General features: G+C 45.5%; 1 pseudogene; it reads right to left on the reverse strand.

Moving 5' to 3' along the window:
• Positions 1-153: 153 nt before the first annotated feature.
• Positions 154-21,266, reverse strand: LOC115325424 (annotated as a pseudogene).
• Positions 21,267-22,032: the final 766 nt, after the last annotated feature.

A 22,032-nucleotide genomic window follows, 5' to 3' on the forward strand; every position in this document is an offset into this window, starting at 1 on the left:
GATTGCACAAAATGACAAAGACTGATGAAAAAGGAACAGACACGACAAATGCTAAGTTTCGTCTTCTCATCCTGTCTGCTTCCTTATCGTCGGTCTTCGTCCTTTTTGCGCACAGTGTACTTTATCGAATGCTCAGATTTCTGTTCGAGACTCTCACCGAGTCTTAATGACGGGAACTTGCAGGTTCGCGAGCATGCTACATACATGCAGAATTTTGTCTATGTGGCATTTGTGTTCTGGCGTCAACCTCTGGCTCAAGATTGCGAAACACTTAATCCGCTGGATACATCTCTCAACATGAATTCGATGAGATGCAACCTTGTATGTCTCCTTCATCTCTGGCTCCGTGAACTGTTCATTAGCTCTTGCAAATGGTGGCATAACGAGAGTCATATCTTTACTATCCAAGTCGCACTTCACGTGAGGAAACCCTTGGTCGGCCATAACCATATCACCTGGTTCTAGCAGGTTAACTAACCGAGAGTTTGCTATGATGTGTCACTTGCCCTTTGCCATAAACATCTGAAATAAATGTGATGTACCCAGACTCGTGATGCCAACGAGAAATTTCAGCGTGAAGTCACTTTTGTAATTACTCCAGCAGTTCCCTCTGCCAGAGACTTCGCTCGTTTTCTCAATCCGAATTTCACTGCAGTCGACGATAACCCTACAATTAGGATACTTAGACTGGAACGATGCAGGCATTGATGCATGAGCAACATCTCTAGAAAACCATTGGATCCATCCTTGCTTACTAACATAAAGCACATCTAGAATTGTGTAGAAGATGCGCGACGCACTGGTTCGGTGGATACCAAACAATACACCCAAGGCAGAGAAGGCCAGTCCATGCTTCATCTTGACCAGAAAAAGCAGGAGCTTGCTCTCCATACCCAGATCCAAGTATCGCTCCCCACGCACCTGGAACGAAAATACTTGTTCTCGTAAACACAATAAAGTTTTCTTTGACCAGACGTTTTTGCTCGAAGTGTGGTGAAATCTTAACCGAAGTCCCTTGTAGCTGCCAAGAGTATCTAGCAAACTACAATGGCTGAATGCCCACTAGCTCTTGGCTTCACTACTACACGAAGCTTGCGTCACTCTGTGGTGATAAGAATAATTGCCAGCAAATTGTCATATTTTACAACAATAAAACTATTGTCTGCGAATTCTGTCTCTGATCGACTGAATCCTACTGCTCTTTTTCCCAACCCCCAACCGATCCCACCAGCTCCCCAGTCTCATCTCGGCTGTCAGAGAACAATGCTGAAAAGTGACGTATGGCAGAAGTACAAATGGCGAATGTAATGAGACACCGAGACCGGATGTACACTCCGACTCTGGTGGTGATGAGTGAGAGCTAATGTTCTGCGACTAGTTTAATCCCCACAGATAAGCTCGACGATCATTAACTACAGCAATAGTGCAAATCTGCTGAACTTGTGGGAGAGCGTCCTTCTCGTCGACTCATTATGTTTAGGCTCAAGCATTCACATGTCGCGAATGCGAACAGAATAAGAGACGCTTTGGCGCGGGCAGTATTTATTGAGATGCGACTTGCATTTCTGAAGTGTTGCGCATGATATTTCGTAGCTTTGCTGTGCATTAACGTGTTTTCATTCCCAGACTGATGGCGCAGAAGCTGAACAGAGCAGCTGCGGAGTCGCTAACTTAGACTATTCCCCTTGCCGTGACAACATGACTTAGCATTGTAAATAAAGAGCATGCGTTCAATTATCTATCGTTTTAGGCCCCACAGCCACATCCATTTGGTCACAGGGTTTGTTTGTAATACGACAAGCATCGTCCTGTTACTCGGTGACACGTGTCTTCAACAGACCACCGCAAGCATACATTCTGTACCTAAACGTAATGAAATACAAGTGTGCGCTAGCCTTCGGAGCTAGGCAATTGCTGTCCACCGTAATTGGGCAGACTCTCAGCTGAATGCGAAAACGCGCACTGGAGGTACACTGCCTAGCACTGCCCGCACCGGTGCAGGTGAATTGAGAGCACCTGCCAAAATCTCAAAATTTCTATGGTAGCTGCATCACCCGATCCCGTTTGCTCGAAGTGGGGATATCTTTAGCCGTGTTTAAAAGTTATCCGATGTACCTGGTAGAGGGATTTCAAGACCGCGTGACTAGCCGTGCAGGGACGCGGGGGGGGGGGGGGCAATTTTCTGCATCCCTACACGACCAGTCACAATCTTAAGATGTCCTACTTTGGTTTACTTGCAACCATCATTAAAGATATTCATGCTTCAAGCAAATAGAACCAGGTGGTGCAGCTACTTCAGAAGTTCTAAAAATTTTCCTCGTAATGAGGATAGCTTTCTGGTACATTTAAGACATACAGTCGGCATCAAAATGAGCTGGCTCACTGGATTGCTGGTCAGAGCGCAGAAAATTTCTTTGGGGCGCTTCTGTCTCGATAAGCCCTTGAGAGGAAGGCTGGAAGAAATGCTGCGACCTCGTGCACTGGGGAAGACGGCAATAAAAATAAGCGGTGCAGAGGATGCACTTGGAGCTGCTCGTTGCACATCGGCTTGTCGGTTTGAATGCACCATTGCCATTCATTTTTGTGCCTGTGTGTGTGTATGTGTGTGTGTGTGTGTGTGTGTGTTTTGTTTAAGGTTACTTGTCACGTTAGGGCATGGAACTCGTAGAGATAGCTGGTAGTTTTGACTTCTTAAAGAAAAACAAAAAAAATACTAGCAATTCAAGTTAAAGTAAGTAGGCAGGTGAACCGGTTAAGGATAGACATGATAACCCTTCAGCGAGGAAACAAAAAAAGACGGACAGACACGAAGCTTTTTGGAGCTTCGTGTCTGTCCGTCTTTTTTTGTCCCCTCACTTTATGGTTATCATGTCTAGCAATTCACACAGGAAAAAATTCAAAAAGACAATAAACACAGAAAAGCGACAATGAATGGCGCACGGCTCTGCCAGATGGCGCATCAAATACAACAGCCAGACATGCAAAGCGAAGCATCCCAGATGCGTGTCTTATTATTGCTAGCGTCCTCCCCAGTGCTTAAAATCGCGGCAGTCTTTTCAGTCTCCTCCGCAATGGCTTACCGCGACAAGGGAGCCCCATGGGGAACTTTTGCCGCTCCGGCCGGCGTTCCGAAAAGCCAGCTCATTTTGATGCCGACCGTACCTCTAGGTGCTGTTCTAAAATGAGTCGTGCAAGCATATGTCTAGATAAATAACTGGAAAAGACACGGGCGAGCTGATGGACTCTGAAGATTGCAGGATCTTGAGACCAAGGAACAAAACAAGGTGGCCATCGGGGTTTATCAGGAAGTCCCGTGACCAGGCTCCTCACACGTGTCGCATTAGTTGCCAAATCGCCAACACTAGCCAAATGCCACACTGTGGCTCGCAACAGTTCAGAACTTTGAAAGACAATGCGGACCACCCCTGCTATGGCTATTGTTAAGAATGGTTCACAGATTTGCAACCGAATTGGGTTAGTTCAGATGCGAAAGGCAGATGCAGAATCGTGTGTAGGAAGTTTGCACGAAGCCTGTGCTCACAGTTGTGTTGACAGGCAATAAACCGTAGCTGAGAACCAATGAGAACTCATTATTGGCAGTTGGGGCCCACTAATAATGAGTGATATCCACCGAAAACATGACAGAATACTTTTTGGCGCAACTGCAGAACTATCATTCAAATATCCCGTTAAGTCAGCGAGAAATGTATCTCAGTATTTGTATTATAGGCTTTCAGCACATGTATCTCGACATTTTTACTCCGGAATACTTTTTTTAGAATCTCTGCACAGTCCTGGTTTCTTTCAGTGCGTTGCAATACACAAGCATTGTCCTGTTACTAGGCGACTGTGATTTTTGCAAGCATACATTCTACACCTAACATCATAAAATGCAAGTGTGTACTAGCCTTCGGAGCTCGGCGATTTCCGTCCATGGTAATTGGACGCAGACTCTAAGCTGGGTACGGTGTGCCCAGTCAGGTATTAATTTTGCGTGAGCCCGAACGGAGTGACAATGCAGTGCTCGGGCCTGATCATCGTATTGCATTCAGCTAACACACTGAAAGGTTGATCCTCTTGTCTGTCGCATGTGACCCGTATGACCTTGCCACCAAGCTTTTTGAAGGCAAGAAAGAATGAAGTATCCTTCATTTACCTTTGAAACTAGGCATATAGTAAAACTCTAGGCTTAGTAGCATTACGTGGCTAATACTTGCTTCAGGCTTGTGTTAACATGCAGATAAAGTTCAAACCCTAAATTGCTGTGTCACCTTTTGAATAAGTTTCTATTTATGTTTGACAACAAATTCAACAATGTCAGGAACACCATGGCAGTCACTCCGGTAAGGTCCCTCAGAGCATCATCCTTTTCACTGTAGTTCACCAATGACTGCCCTATTGAAAAATCCACCAGCCCGGGTCTGGTGTGTTTCTGACGTTTACATCAGAGCGGAAATTCAGACACGGGTCTTGGCGTGTTCTGGTGTCCTGGTGTGTTCTAGTGTCCTGACGTGTTCTAGTATCCTGACGTGTTCTAGTGTCTTCACGTGTTCTAGTGTCTTGGCGTGTTTTGGTGTGATCCGGCCGACCTAGTGTCTTCTGGGGTGACCTGGTCATGCATGCACAATATAATTTAGATGCAGAAAGGACTGCTGATGACAACAGCTAGCAAATTGTGCAAAAAGACTGCTAATTTTTTGCAGGTTTAGGTGTTCATTCTGCCACGAAACAAAACTACAAAGACAAAGAGAATGGAACTTACTATTTTATTTTGTTCCCCAACATGCGCCACTCGCAAATATTCTCATGCAGACTGGGCTGTCCACGGCTCTTTTCTTCCATGCCACTTTTGCCAGCACATCTGGATGGCTAAGATGATGGCTTCGGCAAGTCGGTATTGTGTGATAAAACCTGCAGTGCATAAAAAGAAATACACGAGCAGTTATTCATAAAAAACCTTAAAATAATAAAATCACAACTACAACAGTAAACAAGGGGTTATGTCGTGTCGAGCCTGATAATCAGTCAATTTATCACTCTGCCCGCCCTCCCACGTTCTATCTGATGATCGCCTACCTGTGGGCAACATAATAAGTCAAACCTGACTATATCAAACTCTCAAAAAACCGTCTACCACTTTGATATAGCGGGCAATTCTTTATAGAAGTTTTAATGAATATGACAACGAACAAGCACGCCACATTTAGAAAAGTTGTTCACGCTCGAAGGGGCATCTGTACATCATGAGGGACGCCCACTGCAGTTATATAGTGGCCGCTTCTTCGTTTACCGGCTCACCCTCTCCCCCCACAAGACTTATTTTTTACTCCTGGGCGGCCGACGCGACTGCTCAAAAGAAAAAAAAGCCAGCTTTCTCTGCAAGCTGGCTCTCCCCCAAGGAAGATTCTGAAGCAGGGGGAAAGCCAGCTTGCAGAGCTAAACAGCGCTCTTGGCAGATCGGTTCATGGGGAGACGCTGCAATTTTCGTTCGATGTAATTGCATTTTTCGCTATGCATTTGTATAGCAGCTACCAGTCCATTTACAAATAGTTTAATTTAACCGGGTTTGATAATATCAGGTTTGACTGCAGATCCAACATTGTGGCCTCGCTCCCAGTGAGCAAAGAAAGTGCTGACCCCAAGTGGCATTTCTCCTGCTCTGTCCACATTCACCTTGTCTGACATCTTAGTGCCTCTCACTGTACATGTGTGCTGCACAAGGCAAAATCAACAACATGTTTATAAAAATCTCAAATCATAGTAAATCATAACTCACACTATACAAACATTATGTCTGCCATTAAAGTTGCGACGAGTCACACGCTGCTCATCTACAGCGTGTGCCTCGTCACAACTTTAATGGCAGACCAACTACACGCTGTATAAATATCACCATAGCTAAATTTTTTTGTTTTGTTCAGAGCTAAGCACAGCAGCCACAACAGGTGCTGTGCCCTTCCAGGTTGATCGGAAATACCCACCTGGTGTGGTAGGGGCTGTTTTCCCACCACACCCTCCTAGAGGACACACCTGCAGGCTTGCCCTGACACACCCTTGTCGAAGAGCTCCGCAGGCTCCCACAGTGATCGGCTGACCATTCTGAGAGAGCAGCCAGGAGTGGCAGCCTTTTCCACGGCGTGTGTAAATGCTGCCTCTCGCATTTTGATGCCAGGTCCTAGATGAATCTGCAGTGAGTAACACTGTCAAGAAAATGCACAAAAAGTGGAGAAATACAGGTAACACAAATGGACTCTCCACTTTCGTCTGCAATCATGTTCATGCTTTGTTTCACTGAAATGCTGAACTGTAGCTATATATAAAAAAATGAAATAAATTAAAGGGGCACTCTCCAGTATTCCAGGATGGCCTATTTATGTTCTTATCTCAACCTATGTGCTCTAACATCCCACAAGTCCAAAACTTACAATCATGTGTGGCCTATTTCACTATTAAAAAATGTGATCAAAGACAGCGAATGCGGTTGAACCGAATCAAGGTGAATAGGGTGGAACGGCAAAAGACACTTGTCAGTCAATTGCAAGCGAGGGCCTCTTGTGCAGACGAGCAGGGCTGGTTGGCTGCTTCTCCGGACGTGAAGCTATCGGTTGTGATTGTCTGATGAGCCCCGTTCGTTCCTCACCTACATTCGGCCGGGTTCAGTGCCGCCATTTGTATGTCTGAGATTCACTATCTTTTATCACATTTTTATTAGTGAACTAAGCTGCACATGATTTAAACTTAAATATTTGGGATGCTTAGAGCACATAGAATGTGTTACGGCCATAAATAGGCCGTCTTAGAAAGCTCCCGAGCGCCCCTTTAAGAGAAGTAATTTCAGCTTTGGAATATGCATTAAGAAAGGAGGTCCAATATTGCTGTACACATCAAATACTAATAATGATATAAAAAATTGTTTCATGAAAGCTTGACTTTAATGAATCATTTGACGATTTTTAAATTCGACATCGCCAAGTATGAAGGAAGTATACTGCTGTGCACTCCCATGTTTTGTACAAATATTTGCAACCTCGGGCAGCCGAGCAATGTGAAAAAAAAAAAAAAACCTTTGGCTCCACTTCATGACAAGACATGAAAAAAAAAACACGAATGAGTGTGCTATTACCAAAGCTCACTACCTTCCCTTTCTGTGTTCCGAAATAGGCATCAATATGTCTCACCAGTCAGCTGCTTATCAGCTGACAAAGAGGACGTGTTTTCCAGAGCCCCTGCGAAGCTAAGCAATATTTGGTGTATTTAGTTTAGTTGCGAGTGTGTTTATGGGTACTAGAAAGCACTTTTTAAAGTAGCGATAGGATAGGCTTGCTTGTTGGATCTGCTTCATTGGTGGTGTTGCGCGGGCACGCCCCATTGGGGTTGATCCTCGAGGTTTACCACTCTGCTGTAAAGCATTTTTGCTCTAACTCTGGTGGTTTTATGAGGTAGCAGAAAGCAGTTTGTAAAGTAGCGATAGGATAGTTGGGTTACAGCAGGCTTTTTAGGTAGGGTCACGAGACCAAACCACCTGCACGTTTGAAACTTTTGGCGGGCTAGTTGGTTTTGTGGACAGAGACGTTACCCAGGCTTTTTTGGTTTTGGTGCGATATTTTTCGTGGGGTAGCGCTGTGTTTCCGTAGGCAATGGTGAATATACGAAGGAAGAAAAATGCGCAGGCTAATGTAAAAGGGGGACCCGATGTAGAATCTGAAGAGTGTGGCCGTTGGTGCTGCATGATGGAGTTGGAGCTCAAAACTGTAACAGAAGCCTAAGAGAGCAACTGTACCTGTCGGAGTTGCTAGAAGGTAGAACTTGGTTTTGGAAGAATAGGAAGGGAATGGGCGGATACGGTTCAGGAGTCGAAGTGGGAGATACGGGTAGAGCGGGAGAAGCGGGTTCAGCTCGAGGCGCAAGTCGGATATATAAATAAGAGGGCCGAAGCGGATGTGGTGGAGATGACCAGAGAATGGGAAAGTAAGGTAGGGAGCGTGGCGGGAGAGCGGAGACGATAACAGGAACAGAGAGCCGAGGTTGAGCGACAGGTAGGGGAGCTTAGGAGAAGAGTGGAAGGCGGAGTTGGAAGAGCATAAGAAGAAGTATGAGGAGATGGTGCAGCAACTGACAGGAGTAGTTAATAAGAAAAAGGGTGAGGTGGCAGAGAAGACGGCGAGGGGGGGGGCAGACAAAGGGGGCCAGTTAAATAGTGACGAGGTGATTGACTGTGTAGGAAAGGAGCCTGCACAGCTGTATAGTACTGCAGTACAGCAGGGCTTGAGAAAGGCAGCAGAACTTGAGGCAGAGAAAGCACAGAGAGCTGGAGGGGGTGAAGACAAGCAGTCGGAGGTTAAGAGGGTGCTGGTGGTAGGAGACTCATACATAACAAGGGTTAAGGAGGGGCTGCTGGACAGGGTGAAAGGGGATGGCAGGGTAACCGTATGGCTCAGTCAGGAAAGTGCATGGTAGATGCTATGGCCAAAGCGAAGGTGGAGGTGTGAAAAAACAGGGAAGGAGAGAACCTAGTGTTTGTACACGCAGGACTAAATGATGTGTTAAAGGGATGGAGCCAGAATCTCGCCAGGCAGATAGAGTTGGGGTTACGTAAGCTGAGGGACGTCTTTGAGACTGTGCATGTGCAAATATGCACCGTCCCAGAGGTCTGGGGACACTCTTTGCAGATAGAGAGGCGGGTGGTGGAAGCTAACCGGGTGATAAGGCGGTTGAGCCGACGATTTGAGTATGGAGTAATGAAAGTAAACAGGACGAAGCACGAAGCTTGCTCCGACGCTTTTACAATGGGCATCCACTACAGTGGAACCACTGGAAGCACGGTAGGCGATAGGATTGGATGTCACATCATTCATTTCTTGGGGGGTTCCGGAGCCCTGATGGCGCCGGTGTTAATGAGGGCCAAAATGTAGATACAGGGGGGAGGGTTTGGGAGGGTGAGAGGAAGCCTTGCAGGACTAGGAAAAAGAAACAGCGTTCATAAACATGCAGGAGGGCAGGAACAGAATAAAGTGGGAAAAGATTGAAGAGCGATTAGAAAGCGACAACTTTGCAGTGTATGGATTAGCAGAAACACATCTCAGGCATATGGAAGAACCACCATACCTACCGGAATATCATTGGATGGGATGCAACCAAGCCAATGAGGAACACAAGGGAGGGGGATTAGGGGTATTAGTTAAGGTTCAGGAATGGGAAAGGGAATGAGAGGGCTGCAGGGAACACATGTGGGTCAAAGGCAATATTGGGCGTTTGGACACAACCCTGGGTTTTGTTTATCTAAAAACAGGAGGTGATGCAGGGGAGGAAAATGCAGAACACTTGACATGTATATCAGGAGACGTTAGGGAAATTGGCACTAGCAAGGAAATAATTATCTTGGGGGACGTGAATGCATATTTGGAAGACTTTGATGGACATACAGATACAACAGGGAGGATGTTAGAGGCGTTCTGCAAAGGTTAATGGGTTAATGTTAATGGGTTAACGCTCAGGTAAAATGTAATGGAAAAATAGCATGGGAAAGAAAGAACTCGCACTCGACTATTGACTACTGTTTAATGTCGCGTAAAATATACAACAGATTAGGAGGTATGTAGGTCTAAGGTCTGGGGAGCAACCATAAGAGAATCAAAATCAGATTTGGCACAATAAAACCAGAAATGCAAAATCAAAAACAAGAGGGTAGGAATAACTTAAATGTTAAACAGTTACAAGAGACATCTAAGCAGATCGAGAACATTGTATCCAAGCAACCGGAAAGAGAATGGACATATGAAGACTAAGTGTTTTCAAAAGAGAGTTAGAGAAATATTGAATCAAACAAGGATGAAGAAAACTAAAACGCAAGCCCAAAAGCTGGTGGGATAAAGAGGTTAAGGCAGCAATATCGAGACGCCAAGCGGCATCTAAAGAACACAGATGGGCAAAGAAAAAGGGGGCCACACTAGCCGAAGTAGCGACAAAATGGGAAAAATTTCAGGAAAGAAAGCAGGAGACATTCACATTAATACAGGCCAACATTGGGAAAGCAGGGGTCCAGTGGAAGATAGAGATAAGCCAAAAAGGATAGGAATGGGGCAAAAAGATTCTGGGAACACATCAGTGCACAGGGAAAAATGACCGAGGCGTACCAGCAGGCACTAACAACACAGGAAGGGACAAAAGTAGAAGGGGATGAGGCAGGAGAATACATTAGACATACGATCAAAGCAGTATTTTCGGAGTTAGAATCAAATCAGGTCGTAGGGAATGGTAGTGTCTACACAACACACGCGGAGGATCATAGTGAGGAAGAGGAAAGGACCACAGAGGAATGGGAAAAAAGCAGAAGGAAAGGTTCTGGCTGGCACTGAAACAGGTCCAGGCGGCATACCAATGAGATTGATAAAAGTTCTAGGCAAAACAAGCAAATTGAAACTAAGGCAGGTGATTGACCAGATACTTATGGGAGGGAGGTACCCAGTGGACTGGAAATTGAGCAGGATGAGATTATTACATAAGGGCAAGGGAGAAAAAGACAGTGTCAAATCATACCGACCAATCACAGTAACTTCAGAAATATACAGACTTGCTATGCGAATTGTAAAAAGAAGAATGGAAGAATGGGCAAAGAGAAAACAGATTTTGGGGGAGCTTAAATGGTTTCAGGAAAGGTAGACGACTGGATGGAAATTTATTCATAATCACTCAGTGCATAGAGATAGCAATGACAAGTCAAAGGCCATTATGGGTAGCATTTTTAAACATCAAAGGGGCATATGACAATGTGAATCAGGAAAAACTCTGGAACCAATTGAAGGGATATGGGCTAGAGGGAACCACGGTTAAGTTTCTAGAATGGGTTTATACGGAGAATAGGGGTGATTATAACATGGGAAGCCGAAGCTACAAGACCAGCAGCAATAAAAAGATATCTCAGACAGGTTTGGCCATTGTCTCCCCTGCTCTTTATGATACACCTCAGTGAGATGGGAAAAAGTTAGAACAGTGCAACCTAGGTTTTGATCTGACTAATATGAAGGAAGGACATAAAGTAAATCAAATATTGCCACATTTACTGTATCAGACGACATTGAACTAGTATCAGAAAGTCGTGACACAAAACGGGAACTCATCAGGATTTGCAGCAGAGAAGGGGACAATTTAAGACTAAAATTTAGTAGGGACAAGTTGGGTAAAATCGCAGTCGGTTATAAAGACGAGAAGGGGGAACCCCTTGAGATAGAGGACACATTGATAGAACACATAGAAAAGTACAAATATCTGGGAATATGGTTAAGTGAAGGAAGACAGTGTCTGAAAGACCATGAAGATATTGTAATAAAGAACGGGAAGCGAGATTCAGCTGTCATGAAACACAGGGCACTATGGAACTATAATAGATGTGAAGTCGGTAGGGGTGTAAGGAAGGGAGTCATGGTGCCAGGACTGTGATTTGGGAATACGGTATTGTGTATGAGGTCAGAAATCCAGGGAGGTTTAGAGATACAGCAAAGGAGTGTGGGTGGGTTGGCATTGGGGGCACATGGGATTACTACAAATGAGGGAGTAGAGGGGGACATGGGCTGGGCATCTTTTGAGTAGAGAGGCGATAAGTAAAGTTAAATTTGAAATAAGACTAGGTAAAATTGAGGAGACACGGTGGGCAGCGAAAGTGTACAAGTAGCTATTTATAAAAAGTCTAAACACTAAGTGGACAAACCGAACCCGCAAGCTGATATTTAAGTACATTCAACGAGATGGAGCCGATCAGAGCATATCAGAAGAAAAGGGAGTAAAGGAAACAGAAAGGAAATTGTGGGAAGAGAGAATGCAGGGGAAATCAGCTTTAACAATATACAGGGCATAAAAACAAAAAAATAAAGAAGGAACAGCCGTATGCTAATTCAGTGGGGAGCTCTTTGTTGTTTGAAGTTAGAACGGGGGTGCTACGAACGAGAACGTAAAAGGCTAAATTCCAGGAAGTGGACGCTCTGTGCGACGTATGTAACCGCGAAAGGGAAACTATAGAACATGTAATTTTAAGGCGCACGGGGCTTCGTCCCACCCTCTTGAGCGGATAACTACGGATTTGGAGGAGGCACTGGGTTTTCTGGACATGGATGGACAAATGGATAGAGAAAGAATTGCGGTAACTAAGAGGAGATTGGAAGATTGGTGGAAAGGATCTAGGGAAGGATAAACAAAATGATATAAATAAGCAATATAATCACTTTAAAAAGGGGGTGGGGTTGTGTTAGAACAAAATTTATACAATTTAAAAAAAAGAAGGGATGACGAAATGTAAGGCTAGGTGGCATAAGCTGCCGCCCGTTACAAAGGGTATAAGCCCTTACCATCCATCCATACTCTATCTTCTTTGCTAGTCTATATTAGTGAAGCGGGCTAGATTACTAACCCCTGGATAGGTATTATTGGCACTGCTAAACTGTAATTTGTGGGACACGGCTATCAGATAGCACTGATGTCACTGTCATCCGCATGTACTTTTTCAAAGATAGTTCACCTGCTCGTCCTATGGCAAGACTTAAGTATGTTCTTTTATTTTTATTTTTAGAAGGAAAATAGGAATGGAACGAGCATAATTTTTTGGATATTTAGGATGCTTAGAGCCTGTCGAATGAGTTATCACCAAGAACAGACAATCTGAGAAACACTTTTAGTGCACTTTTAAGTCTGTACCTGTGTTTGCCTTTTTGTGTGCCTGCCTGTTTGTGTCCTTGTATTTTCTGCCATTAGTCTGCTCTCCTGAACAAGTCAATGAAGTGAAAACAATAAACAAAATGTCTTGTAGGCCCAGATACGTACCTCACCATCTTGGACAGCAAAGAGAGGTGGCCAAGAGGAGGCCACGGCCTCACCAGGTGGAGCAGCCACTGCAGCACCTAGGATAGCAAAATAAAGGTTAGAGCAACGAGTAACATTAAAATCTTGATTTGTTTGTACACTAGGACATACTGTAGCTGTAATAAAGAAAAAGATAGCCGCACGACATATTCAAAATGACGTGCAATGCAGTATAAATAAAGCACAATATTCCTTCACAACGTCAATCTAGCCCTATGCTCAGGAGCTATGTTAGTCAAAACATTGAACCCCATTTCTTTGTTGTAGTAATAGCAGAAAGCATGCATATTCCCAAACAAAATGCATGCTACAGTTGCTAATAGTGTGAGATTTCAGCAATGCATGCCCTCAAAATGTTTCGTAATTTCACTCCACCAGTAAATCACTTTCACTTGTTTTAGGATTTTCAGACCATTAGCAAATCGCTTTAACTTGATTTATGACGATGCAAACCTGTAAAGGTAAGGTCAGCTCTTTCTTGCGGTACTTTTAGTGAGGTGACACTAGGGCTGTGGTCACTACCATTAAGGTGGTATTGTTGCTTATGATGTTGCCACAGCCAGGCTGCTTTATGCACTAAATAAATGAACACTACCGTTTAAAATCACATTTTTAAGATAGTATTTATTCATGTGGGATACTGGCAACCTTACCAACTCTCGTTATTACAACTACTCGCCTGTCAGGTAAGCAATGACTGTATCGTGCTACGCTGCATAAAGAAGTCATGAAATGATGTCTTCCTGTTCTGTCATCAACCATTTGTTGAGTTAAAAGTCTGGCTATAGTAGTATGAAGGTGTTGTCCTGCCCCTAAAAAAGCGACTTTTGATCCCTCTGCTCCTGTGTGCAAAGAGGGTGAAACACTATTTTCTTAACGGTAGAAGGGCCTGAAGCATGTGAATAACAGTACTGGGCAGAGCCTCTCCTGAACAATCAATTGACTTGCTCCACTAAATTGAGATTGTCACTACCTGCAACTACATTATCAGCAGTTCAGATTGCAAATACATAATTAGATTTGGGCCCACCAGCACTGTCATCCTGTCAGTAAATTAATATCTGCTTTCATACAGATGAAAAACAAATTAAGACTTGCAACGTACAGTCGGAGGCGTCTTGGGCAACGACTCAGCAGAATCTCGATAATACAAATCTCTCCCCCCATTCCACTCCACCCACTCCCCTCACTTCAAGTGACCCAAATATTAACCGGCAATGCAATTTGTCACTACGTATTGCGCCATCTAGCGGCTGCAAAATAAAAGACTGGGTAGGCCAGGACAGCCCGGATCGCAAGGACTGCAGGCGGGTGCATTTAGAAACCAAGTGTGAATGTGGCATTTTGGATCGGGGTCAGCCTTTTTGGGAACCGTTCTTCTTAAAAGTAAGTCCCGGCTTCACGTCTCCATGAACCCAGCGGGTTTCTGTAGCACCTTGCCAACTCCTATAGGAGTAGGTGAGGTGCCACGGGAACTCTCTGGGGTTCGATAGGGTTCACCCCAAAAAATAAATGTCACTACTGCTGCGTGAAAGACTATCACAGTCACGAAGGCGACTCAAGCGCCAAACTATACCGCTTCCCCTCGGGATCTTCGGAAGTGACACGGCAACAGAAGTGGATCACTGCAGGGTGATGCATCAGGTAAGTAAATTCTACAGTAATTGTTGCTGTTGAAGTGAACGAAAATAGCTGTGCAGGCTTGGAACGTGGTCTGATGAACTTGTTTTGCAGACTACTCAGCAAAATAACAATTTCATACAAGTTGTTCTACGAGTCACTATAGTCCGTTGCAACCTAAGAACGAAGGGCGAGGGTAAGACGGGTCGGGGAGGAGGAAGCAGACGGAACACTGGAGAAGAGAGGGGAAAACCTCCTTCTCTCTTTAGCGTTCCGCCTGCTTCCTCCTCCTCGGCCCGTCTTACCCTCGCGCTTCGTTCTTAGGTTGCAACATATTATAGACACCACATAGGGAAATACGATAGGAACAATTGGGCCGATTGTTGCTTCGCTGTGACGACCAGAATCAGGCGATCAGGCCTTCAAGAAGCGAGAGGCCCGTCCCGGCAGTCGTATTTCTATGTGCGCATAGCCGTTTGGCACACGTGCGGTCGTAACCAAAACCTTCCAAACCTGCGAGTTCTCAAATAGTAAATTTTCGCAGCACATAAAGCTTTGCTTGTTTCGGCAACAAAATCTAACGCTGAATCTGGTAACAAATGTGACGGCATGCAGAAAACAGGATGCGTAAGTTTTTCTTTAGAAAAAAGCTCAAGTGAAGCGTAAATATCCTTCTCACATGTGCACTTTGTTGCCTGTCAGCTTTTCACACCAGGCTTGCATATCACGGTACAGCCATTGTAACGTGCATACTGTTCTCTAGCATGCAGAGTATGTTTCTAATTACTCACATTTTCTAGCCGGGGGCGAGCGCGAGGAAACAGGAAGAGCGTGCCGCACCAGGCTGGGGCCGCGCAGGAACGATGGAGCCGTTCTGGCTGGTCTGGCTTATGGCGACTCCTGGAGCGTTCCGCCAGCGAGGTTCAGATCAGGACCGGCGGAAACGGCGAGCCCTGGCCACACCGACCTAGGCCATGACGATCCCGGAGTGGTTCCGCAGCGAGACTCGGGCTGTGATAGCCCGGAACAGCTTGCCTACGCAGCGCTGGCGTGGGGAGGACGATCCGCAGGCCTGGACACGGACAGCGACTGCGAGCTCTGAATGACGGGCGACAACCCGGCTCGGCGGGCCGCAGTGCCGGCTCTCGAAGACGGACAACTGGGAAGTATAGTAAACCGATTCACAATCTTCTCGTTGTATTGTGTCACTCCCTGGGAGACGAGCAAAGCACATGCCGATCGCGCGGCGATCATTACGAAGAGACCCCACAAGTGGTAAAGACAACTCAAACTGGTGTCCAAATGATAACTCTAGAATATGCTCGCCGGCTAGCAATGCTGGGTAACAAAGACTTTCGAACTGATAGCCTGCCGGAAATTTTTCTTCTGTAAAGCTATACATTCAGGCTCGAATCGTTCACTGAAAATAAAACTATAAGTGTCTCAGCAGACCTAATAATGCGAAATCCCCACATGGTAATGCAGCAAGCACAAAAAGAAACAAAGAAATATCCTTAATCCTTACCTTTTCTCCCACGACCGTTTTTTCCTTCGCGCTCAGCAGCTCGCTGGCTGGAGGGGCCATTTGCCCTGTGTGCACAGACGCCGCCGACGATTCCTAGCACTTCTAGCAACACTAAAGTTTTCCTTTCCTTTTTATTTTTATTAACCCTTTTAGGTACTTTAAAAAAATGTTTGTGTATTTTTAGGACACATTCAATATAAAAATAGTGTTTTTGGGACCCAAAGCAATACTCATGCAAAATATTTAACGTATCTTAGGAAATACATTTTCTGGTTTCGGTTTCGCGGTCTCGACGTTTCGCCGCGAGGGGTTTCCAGATACTCCGTCGCTCCGTCGGCTGCGATGTGCATGGCGGCGCCCAAGATGCGTATCGTTTACGCCGTGCTACACACTTAAACTTTTAACACCCTTATTGGTGTAAATGGCTTGTCCTATGGGGAGCACCCTTATTCGTGTAACAGAACACCCTAGGAAATGGGTGTAAGTCTTAGCACCTTAAGAAAGGGGTGTGATTTTCGGACACCCTAAAAAGGGGTGTGAGATTCTCACACCCTAAAATAAAGGTGTGATTTTTCTAACACCCTTCGTCATGGGTGTGATTTCTAACACCCTGGGTGTGATTAATGTCTAACACCCTAAGAAGGGGTGTTACTTTCTAGACCCCCCCCCCCCCCCCCCGGTAATGTCCACCTCTCAGAAATTCCTGGGGAGAACACTGCTTGCGACATTTATTCTTTCTAGCTCTGGTGACATAAGCAAAACTCGACAGGCTTGGAAAAACAAAACGACCGGAAGTCACTTGGGACACAAGTGGCAGTTCACGTTTTCAAGCATGCTTGCAAAGTACTTACAAATAAGAGAGCGATTTCATGTAATCCGTGATAGATGCCTAATCCGATTCGGGCAGCACAGAACAATTCGCAAACACAATGCCGGGGATGAAGGCGGTCGCTCACAATCAACGGAAGCCTCGCGGTCACCGATGAGCAGCTCTCTGTCGCGATAGATGCACAATCCGATTCGGGCAGCACGAAACACCGCAAACACAATGTCGAGGATGAAGGCGGTCGATCACATTCAACGGAAGTCTCGCGTCCGCCGATGAGCAGCTCTTTGTCGAAACTCGTCCAACAAACACAGCACAATAATTCCATAGACTCCGACGAAATAAATGGCCAATAGATTAAAAAGTTGGCATAGATGTATTCCGGCCGTTCACGGGGAAAAACCACGGTCGCGAAATGGAACTCGCGAGGACCTGCTTGAACGAGAAAGAGAACACTGACGGACGCTTTTTGGAAACCGGATTTACGTGGTCCCTACAACTCACCATAAACTGGCAAACGGCGAAGGCTATGACCCCAGTAAGCCATCAGCGTGTCATAGCGAGTCGCGTGACAAATGTTCGTCCAAGCGTTTTTGTCCTACGGAGAGCGGTCACGTGTTTCGCTCCACACCTCCGATTCGCTAGAAGCGGCCTTCGCACTCGCTCACAGCCACACGGACACAAAAGAAAGTGGGGAGGCTTATCAGAAGAAGAGGTCAAAGGGGGGTAGACAAAGCTGCTAATCTCCCTCTGCTGCCTCCTGGGCTGCACAGGGAGGGTCGCCTTGTATGTGGGACCTTGAAGTTGCTGTTCGAGTGGCGGTTCCCTTTCGAAAAGTGTGGAGCCGGGGAGTGGCTTATGCTTTCTGGGTAGAACTCGTTGAACGTCGTCTTGTTTATGCGTTTGAATTTCTTCTTTCTCTTTCCTTTTTTTTCTTTATGTGTTTTATAAGTGTATTTATTGGTTCAGTCAGGTGAGTTTGTGCTACCCAATAAAAGGCGCCACTGTTTGTTCCAAGCTTCAGCGCAGTTAAAAAGAAAATAAATAAAAAGATTAAGCAAAGCGGAATTTGCTCGCTTTTTGCCCGGGAAAGACTTCTCGGGCTAAAAGCAAGCAGATTCCGTTTTGGCTATTTTTTTTAACGTCGTATTTTAGGCGGCAAATAAATAGAAATACCTCTCCGGCATAGCCAATTCACGCAGGATACTCTCAACACTCAACTAAAAACGGCGTCGCGTACGTCATGTCAGGATATCGTTGGCGCGACTCATCCCATTCGTTAAATATTGGCTGAACCAAAATGGTGTGGGCACAACCTTTTCGAATATATCCAATATCGGCGACATACGGTGTGTTGCCTGGGCTGTATAATTACACGTCTTCGGTCACCTTTTGGGAGCAGAGGGGATTTTTTAAATCGAAGTTGAACTGATAAAACTGATGCACGCGCGACACGTAATTTTCGGCTCCTCTCGGACGAAGAGTTCGATCGGAGTTGCAAAAAACATTCTCTAGCACTTCCTAATCATACGCGCCTTTTTGTGGCGATTATTTATATTCGATGTTGGTACCACCGTACATCAGCAACCGTTTCATCAAAGTAATAAACATGAACGGTTATAAAATCATGGGTGTAATCGACAGTATCAACATTACGCCCGTCTCACACCGTGTGAATGAAAAGTTTGTGGACGTCCGTTAACCACTTGACCGGGGACGGAAGCATAGAGCACTGCTCATCGTCATTTGCGCCGGGTTTTCGGGCAAAAACCGGTAGCAATAAATGGCCTCTCCTCTGGCGTGAAGAAAAACGGCGTCGATGACAATGATATTGACCGTACAGAGGGGAAAGCGGATTTGTGTAAGATTAATGTGACGCGCATTCTTGCACGTTCTCGTTGATGTCCTGAAGTTTTGACAGGACGCCGGACCGATGCATCGCTACATAATTCCAAGCAATTTGAGCTACGTCTTGGTATTGCACAAAGTATAAAATCCACCGCTTAAAGCACATATTAGATAAAAATTCGAGCTTGCTAATGCAGGCGACATTTTTTTTCCCGACTCATTTCATAGCTAGCTCCTCGATTTGGGGCACATGCTGCTATACCGCGATGACAATCAATCGATGTCACGATGCCCTTACCGGCTCCTCTCACAGACAAGGGTTTCTTCGACGTGATTAACTCCGACTCCTTGAAATCATATAAGTCCATCACACCCTTCCTACACGTTATGAAGGCGGGGTGTTGCGACGAGTGCCTACACCCTTCTAACACGATTTCCTGAGCATATTTCAAATTGTGGGTGTGATAGGGGTGTAAGAGGGGTGTATGTAGGGTGTAAGCCTTCCCGTACATCCCTGTTACACCCACCAATACTCAAAATCGTGTAAAAAGGGTGTAGGAAGGGTGTAGGAAGGGTGTTGGTTAAAACAAACACCCTTTTAACACGATTTTGGGTGTTAAAATATTTACTGTGTACGCACTTCGACCTGCTGTTACAAAGGTAAGCAGTACTTTGCTCTGAAGTATGCTAATTTTGAATTTTTACAAGTTCTGGATTCCATAGCGCTGATGTATTTTACCCTAAAACGTATGCAGGTCGGCGAAAAAAAAACATAGTAGATATGCGAAGGCTCTTTCACATGCTCTGATTCTCGCCCGAAATCGGTGCGATTTCTAGTATATGTGCGATGAAAATCGCAGTCGCACTGTCGCAGCGGCTCTGCAACTGGTTTCCACCAAGTTGGTATTTTGCCGCAGAGCCGGTGCGATCGCTTTCTCGTCAATCAGCCGTTCATTAGCCAGCTTTCATCTGCGAAAATAAATTTAGGCGCATAAAAGCTTCTGATTTAATGCTTCGTTATTATAAATTTCTGTTACATATTGCATTCCTAAAACATGTATGCTTATTAAGACGTTTTTGTTGTATTTTAGACAAAGTGGAACGCGTCGCGTCCGTGTCCGAAGCGCCAGCCGCTCCGACAGAAATCGCGCGGCTGTTGGAGCATGTGAAACCAAACATTGCGATCGCACTCGCTGCGTCGGCTGTCGCACCGATTTTTTTTTTTTTCGCACAGTCGCTGCATGTGAAACTGTCTTAAGGGAGGAGTCGCATAGTAGCTCTGTGATTTCTGTGGTGTTCCGTTCCGTGCTTAGATTTGGCAGTATTTCAGTAGTTTACTGTAGGGGCGGGCGTTCACTCTGAATTTTACATACCTGTGCACGAGGAATCCGCTGTAATTGTCGGGAGAAAGCTTCCTGTTTGGCGTGGTTTAGTACATCCCTGTTTTCTGGTAGAATTTGACGTGGTGCTCCTTTCTTTTAGGCTTCGTATTCTACTGCTGCCCCAAGGAAATTCCATCGGGATCTTTCTACCAGACACGGTGTCGCGATCGTCCCTGTGTGGTTTTGATTCCAGAAAGTGGAACAGTGTCTGATGCGGGACCTAGTGATAGTGAAGTGAGTGACAGTGACGAGGAGAACTTGCCAACGAAGGGCCTAACAACAGAACTTCCAAGCGATAACGAAACTGAAGGCAGAACGCCCGCCTGTCCACTTCTGTCAACGTCAAGAAAGAAGCAAAAGTCACCGCCGCAAGTTTTTGACTGGGGAAAAGAAGACCGGTGTTTTCTGGAGCCTGCGGAACCCACGTTTACGGCCTCCGATGATGTCAAATGCCGACTGAAATATTTTCAAGTTTTCATTGATGACAAGCTGCTGACGATTGTTGACAAGACAAACCTGTATTCTTTCCATCAGGCTATTGCATATAGGTAAACGTTTGTTACACTGTGCCAACATGCTTACACCAAGTACATATTATTTGAAGTAAATCGTTGCATCGCCCCTTCAATTAAGCACCTTATAAAATCAAATGTGGTGTTTGAGCTCTGTACATCTTATTTAATTTTACAAGAAAACATGTTTTCATTCAATACCATACATATATCCGTAATGTGTGCTCACCAGAGGCACCCTGGTGTGCATGTCAGGCCAGTTTAGTGTGCCTTGGTGTGGACATTAGACCAGTCTGGTGTGGCGTAGTGTGCACATCAGGCCATTCTGGTGTGCTGTGTTGTGCACATCAGACCAGCCCGGTGTGTTTTGATGTGCACATCAGACCACACTGGGATGCTGTGATGGGCACACCAAACCAGGCTAACGTGTTCTGATGGGGACAACAGAACACGTTAGGCTGGTCTGATGTGCGCACCAGAACACTCCAGGCCGGTCTGATGTTTACGTCAGAAAACACTAGGACACACCAAACCGGTCTGGTGGATTTTTCAATAGGGTGGCACCCATAAAAACCTTTCGGTTGGTGATCTTGGAGGCACACCGCAGCGATACTTGCATCAGCAGTCGTAGGTCGTTTGTGCGCTAAGTATGCAACCTGTGTAGATGCCTCGCAGGCACCAGTCCATACGACGCAGGATATCATCAGCACACCCTGATCCTGAAGCTCTGGTGTCCATGATGTTTGAGTTGATACCTGAAGTCGAAGCAATGACATGTTACAATATTTACAATTAAAGCAAAACTCAAAGGTTGTTTAGTCTCATGTTAGCAGAGGAGAACCTACCTCGACACCTTCCTGATGACGAGTTTCATTATGTTGTCCAGTGACCTGAGAATCTCCAAACTCTAGTGCGAATGCTGGAGATGCTGGCAGATCCACAGGAGCCTCGGTCACCACTGTTGTGGCGCAGCTTGCAGCAAGTCTGCCAGCGACGTTGAGGTCTAGGGCAGAGCTGCAGTAGCTGTCCTCCGCTTCTTGTATCTAAGAAAAATAAATCACATTTTCACTTCTCTCATTAATCACAGTGAGGCTGCATACGAACAAATAAGCTCCTGGCTTCTAAATAGAGGTAACACTGCAATTTTTCTCACTTTCCCACCCAGCTGTGCGGCATTTGCGTTTGACATTGTCTTTCCGCGACCTACGAGAAACCAGCGTCATAAAACTGCTTCCCCGACACCGTCGAAAAGAAAACAAAATTGCCGCGTCTCTAAGGATGCTAATAAAAAGCAGCCGACAGACCGGAACAAGTAGGTTCAAATACGGCAGTTTGACAATGTTCTCACCTTCGTAGCGTCCGGATTTAACGTCAGGAAGCACCTAACGCTTGCGGTACTCTTCGTGGAATATCGTCGGCGTATACGACGGGGACGAAACATCCTTCGAGGACGCACCTCCGACGAAATGA

The sequence above is a fragment of the Ixodes scapularis genome, unplaced genomic scaffold (genome assembly GCF_016920785.2).
Source record: "Ixodes scapularis isolate PalLabHiFi unplaced genomic scaffold, ASM1692078v2 PGA_scaffold12__126_contigs__length_90152505, whole genome shotgun sequence".
NCBI lineage: Eukaryota > Metazoa > Arthropoda > Arachnida > Ixodida > Ixodidae > Ixodes > Ixodes scapularis.